Source organism: Athene noctua, chromosome 4, assembly GCF_965140245.1.
Source record: "Athene noctua chromosome 4, bAthNoc1.hap1.1, whole genome shotgun sequence".
In the NCBI taxonomy this organism is placed as follows: domain Eukaryota; kingdom Metazoa; phylum Chordata; class Aves; order Strigiformes; family Strigidae; genus Athene; species Athene noctua.
The window spans coordinates 27784625-27790624 of record NC_134040.1 but is presented as its reverse complement, the minus strand read 5'-3'; positions in this window follow the sequence as shown (position 1 = coordinate 27790624).

Here is a 6000-nt window from a genome sequence, read left to right as displayed (position 1 = left end):
TAGTAGTCCTTCATGGATAAGATATTTTCCAGTACTTGGTCAACAGAAACAACACTTAGAAATTCTTATATCTCTGTGTGAAATGACAAAATATTTGCAGCCAGTTTCAACTCCAGTTTATAGCAGAAAAAAATATCACTATGTGTAAGTGCTCAAAACTGAAAATATTTTCCAAAAACTTGTGATGACCTCTTTATTATGAAACATAAGCACTTGCTTCTGCAGACATGATACGATGCTTTTGAGCTATCATGTAGAAAACACTCAGAATGTAATGACTGCTGAAAACATTAATAGTATTTTAATGTCAGAGAATCAAATATTGATAAAGATCAAAAAATGTTACCAAACTTGCTACCAGCATGTCACTATTGACATGTATCTCTAATGAACAGTGATGGCATGGTGAATCTGCTGCTCAGTGATAGGTAGCAAATTTACAACAGAAAGCTTAAATTTTTTATTTGCTTTACAATATATTTGATTTTTATACAATCAGATTTTAAAAGTTAAAACAGACATGATAGCGCTATGCTTAACAATTTAATTATTTCAAGGTATCTAATAACATCTCCTGAGGAAGGAAAGAAGGAAAGTCAGAAATTGCTAGTTTTTCAGATATAAAGCTTTTTGGAAAATCTTTATACTTAAAAAATAGGGGTGAATACATCAAAGAAATTTTTTTAGGAAAAGATGACTTTTCTGCCTGATTTCCAGTGTCTGCCTAACATCTACATGAATCTGGACATCAGGCAAAGACAGTTTTTGTCTGGAGATTCAGATTAATTTTCTCCCTCAGTGTCTCTGAGACAAACAGGGATGTTAAAAAATCTGATTTACTGTTCAGAATTGCTGTGCTGATCTTCACTATTTATTAAATACTTTGATATTCACAGCCAAGAAGTCCTTTATCAGTTTGCAGTTATTACTGGTATTATCAATATGAAATGCCACATTGGGAAAAAAGTGCTTTGGGGATTTAGTAAAACTGTTGAAAATAAAGCTCACTATGAAATTAAGCCAAAAAAAGAAATATATGTATATATATATTGACTACTTTGGCTTTATGCTATTTTCTGCAGGTGTACATGGAATGGATAAGGAGGTTAATGTATAAGGAGGTTAATGGCCCCACTCAGGGTGGCTGTCAGGAGGAGTGGATCACAGGCTGAAACCAGCTGATGATTTAGGAGAGCGAGGTGGAATAAACTACAACTATTAAGCAGGGCAGATACTGTTTGAGGGAGAGAAGATGAAACGAGTGAATCTGGGATCAAATTCTAAAACCAAGTTATGGTATAGCAAGGTATTCTGGACCATAAGTTATAGTACAGCAAAAATACAGATGGTAGAAAATCTCCAAGACAGGACAATAGGAGTTGTGGCTAGGCCCTGAAGCCATAAATCCTACAGTAAGTAGATATACCAAGTTGGCTGAAGGTAAGCGTAAAGTGCGACATGACATATTTGGCATTATTGTGCATTAGATGCTCTGTAAGAACTACAGGCTGCAGTAGGGAAGACTTATTGCCATCACAGACCTGGTAAAGGAGTGAAGAATAAATGTGGAAAAATACTATAGGGTTTTTCAAACCATATTTCTCGTGAAGAATGTCCTGGAAGATCAGATAAAGTGGTTATAAAAAAAAAAGGAGAGAATTTTATTGTTAACTTTTCTTTGATACTGGATGTGAACATTTGGTTGAGAATGTGAGAAAGGACTGACAAATTTAGGATCATTATATCCCAAACTGGTAAAAGAATGTGGGACATGGAAAAAGGCAGCACAGCATCAGTCATTTCAGTGCATTGTCTGAACCGTGTGCACTGCCAGGTATATCACAAGAATATGACATAGAATAGAAAGGAGTCCTTTTGTGAAACTCCTCATCCCACAGAAAGCACGTTAATGGATCTCTAAAACACTGAGGAGGATTACAGGCTAAAATTTCTGCTATGTTTGTCTGTTAATCTTGCTTTAGTTATTCTTGTTTCCCCTGAGATCCTAACTGATTGAAGGAATAATAATGATAATAATATTCTACTTATGTTTAAAAGTACAGTTCTGTTGTTTGATTATATTCTAGTAAATTTTATTCTGTGATTATGATGAAAATGAAAATTTATCAGTGTCAGCTATTGCCATCAACCTGTAATGAGAGGCAGAACAATTTTCCTATAATAATAAAAGCAATGACTGCAGTTTCTCAAATACATGAGTAATGATGATGACTTTTTTATTTTTGTGCTTATATTTAACAAAAAGAAAAAGACAAATTTTTACTGAGTCCTTTAATTTTGCAGACTGAGGTATTGATTTTATGTCCTGTCTGTCTGATTAGATCCCTGAGGCCGTAATTGCACTGATTGCCAGTGCAGCTCTGTTGATGCATAAAGTTTAACATAAACATATCATCGCGTAAGTTTGGAGGCTTTTTGCTGGAGTGTAACATCTCTATCCTACTGTGTGTATTCCCACGTGTCATATGATGGGGAAAATTAATGTGCAAATGACCTTTAGGTGTAAGATAGAGTCTAGATGCTCTTTAAAGTCTTAGATGTTGGCTCAAATCAGGGGCAGAGCCCCAGACAGAAATAGTATCAATTCGGTACTGGAACTTAGCTCAGAGGATACTCAGATAGAGATGATGTTTTGTAGATTTTGTCATCCTTAGTCATTTACAATTTACCTGACTTAAGATCAGAGAGAAATTTCTCCCATATCTGACAGCCAAGAATGCATCCACCAGATTTAATATTTATAAAGTAAAACAGCCACTTTTAAGTGGTAATTTGATGAGTGTTCTCATTTAAATTATGACATTTGATGTTTTTCTATTGATCAGTATTTGCCTGCTTTGAACAGATCATGATCAATAATAAAAATAACAACTTGTAGTCAACCATTCTGACTGGTCACATAACTCCTGCTTGTTTCATGTAGTCACAACAAGGTTTTTTCTCCAGATCAAAATATAACTCTATCAGCTACCAGAGGGCATTACCCAGAAGAATATTTCTTTTATATACTTTCAAATTTCAGATCACTAAAAGATAATGATTTTTGTTGAACTTAATATCTGATGGGGCATGGGGGGGTGTCTTAAATCTTTTTTTCCTATAAAATGATCCTTCCATCAGTGGAAAAAATATGAGGCCTCAAAGAGAGACAGGCAGTACATATCTTATGGCAATGTGGCTTTTTTGGAGTGGAAAACGTATTTGATTTCATAAATCTTTTAACTCATTTGAAACCAATTTTTCAAAGTAGACCTGATAAGCTGGAAGAAGCTTAAACTGCAAGTCATTTCCTTCTAATACAATTATTTCTTGATTCATCATCCCTAAGCAAATTAATGCAAGAAGAAAGAAAAATGGATTAAATATGAAGATTTATTTCTAATAATTTTTACTTTTCAAATTATTGTTGGATTACCATGTCCTTTACTAGCAATCTAAATTCTTCTTCTTACTAAATTATTTGGGGTATAAATGTTTCCTGCTGAATGCCTTTGTGGTCAAATAATATATCTCAGGCTAAATTAATAAAACTAATTTTAATGCAATAATATAAGCAACAGCTAAAAAAAAGGACCTGAATTGTCTTCCATTATGTATTTACGCATGAAAATAGGAAAACTCAGCTCAGCAAATTTCATTTATTTTCATTAATAAAAACCCAAAACTCTCGAGAATTTTTTGTTGGTTTTGTTATGACACTGTAGTCAAAAGTAGTTTTTCTTCCAATACATGTTTACTTACAGCAGAATTAACTTCTTTCCAGACGTATCAGGTTCTTTTCATTCATAATTATGAGTCTCGAAGTGTAGCAAAGTAACTCACAAAATGAGTGAACTTGGAGGGCTTCAAGACACACAGCATTCTTATTTTAAAAGAGGCATTACATAACTGTATTTCATAGTGCTTCACTTGTAAAGGGAAGATAGGCTAGACCAAATGAACAAAGAATTTAAATCACTAGAATGGTACTCAGTGATTTCAGAGAACTGTGTTTGAGATCAGCAAACTTTAGAATTAGGTATGAAGGTCAGTAAGTTCTATATAGCTTTTAGATGTGAATTAAAAGGCCAAGCTTGTTTATGCAGCATTGCCTGCAGAAATTCTCATCGTTTCCAAATTAGTGTAAAATATTTTATTACAGTAGGCTGCCGACAGGTAAGACAGTCTATCTGTTTTATGTATCTTTAGAAACAGTACACCAAGGAAACAAACAGAGATTGAAAAGAAATCAACTCCCAGACTTGCTATTTCTTATTAAAAATGGCTGTTTTTCCCTGCAGCGTATGAATGCCCACTGGTGCATTAAGCTACTCCCTGACAGAGCAAAAATAAAAATGTTTACTAAATAGTGTAATATTAAATAAAATTCATAATCCCTAGGCTCTAAAACAGTGCAAGCAAGAAACGTGTTACTCTGAAATACCCCAATGTTATTGCAAAGAAACAAAGTGAGGAGGATGAACACCCTGCTTAAAGTGGTCCTTCCTATTTAGAGTAATAAATTTGCTTACACTGTACTCTTATGAATAGTGAAGTCTTCTACGGAGTAGTAGACCAGTCATATGCTCAGATACCAACCTGAGACTACGTAAAATGAAAGTACATGTAGGTTTGTCAACGTGTGATCATTTGTTAGAAATGAATATATTAGTTTCTTCAGTGTGACATGGCTTTTCAGTTGGAAAGAAGTGCCAAACACTTTAACAACATTCATCCTTTTTAAAAATCAATATTAAAACCAAGAGGAGAAGAAGGTTTTAGGCCAAAGCTTGTAGGGGAAAACCTACTATTGCAGTCTTGAAGTCAAACTTCAGGCAAGTAGGCAGAAAAGAAAGCTCAAAAGAAGCTCCTAATCACCATCTGGTCACTGAAAACTCGCATGCACAACTTCCCAGATTACTCACTTATTTATCTCACATGGGTCTGAACTCATATGAGTAAATATGTGTAGATGCTGAACAGGCATCTGACTTCTGCAGAGATCTTGGACCAGGTGTGAATTTAGTTGCTGGTCCCTACAATATCAGTATTTGATTTTGCTTTAGGAAGTACTCATATATAGCTTCCTCTGCCTCAGAATGGGCAGTTGTTCCCTTTCCAGAAATTAACCAGAAAAAGTTATCCATAGCAGATATGCTGTAGGTGGGAACTATGCTAGGCGAACGGTTGGATTAGATGATCTCCAGGGTCCTTTCTAACCTAGATGTTTCTGTGATTCTGTGTGCTTCATTTTCCTCTTTGTTCTAAACACTCTTTCTATTTCTTTTTAAGTTTCTCTAGTTAGGCAAAGTTAGTCAAAAGTTTTTTCCTTTCAAAATTGTCATGAAGTCACCAAAGCATGTATATTCTTCAGGTCATTATATGCTGCAAAATCATATTTGTCTAGCCAGTTAGAGTGATATATCCAATCCCCAGAACAACAGTCACAGAGTCTTTGTTGCTTATACCTGAAATGATTCCTATAATTGTCAGGCAGTACGAGCCTTTGCTGTAGGAGGACCTGCATTTGTCCATGAAGTTTCAAATATGTGAGACCTCAGATGGCCCTAATGTGGAAGTCAGTTTCCTGCGGCATTTCAGTTTCTACTTTTCAGTTCTTTTTCATGAAAGTAACCAGTAGCTAGAGCCCATGAAAAAAGGAAATGGAAAATTAAATTTATGGAACAATCAGAAAACAAGTTAGTCATGTCATGTCCTAGGATGTGAATACTGGTAAAGCTAAGCCACAGCACAGGGAATACATAGCTGACTGGAAAGCATGCTGCGAGCTACAAGACTGAGAACACCACACAGTTCTCTTTCTCAGGATCAAAAATATTATTTTGCGAAGCAGACAACCTAAGGATTACCTTGCTCCCCTATACTTGCTCTCATATATCTTAATATTCTGAGCTGTCAACCAAAGAACACATCCTTGGATCTTTACATACTTGGATCTGGATTTGCCTTAGCTGTCATTCTGCCACCTTCAGTACTTCT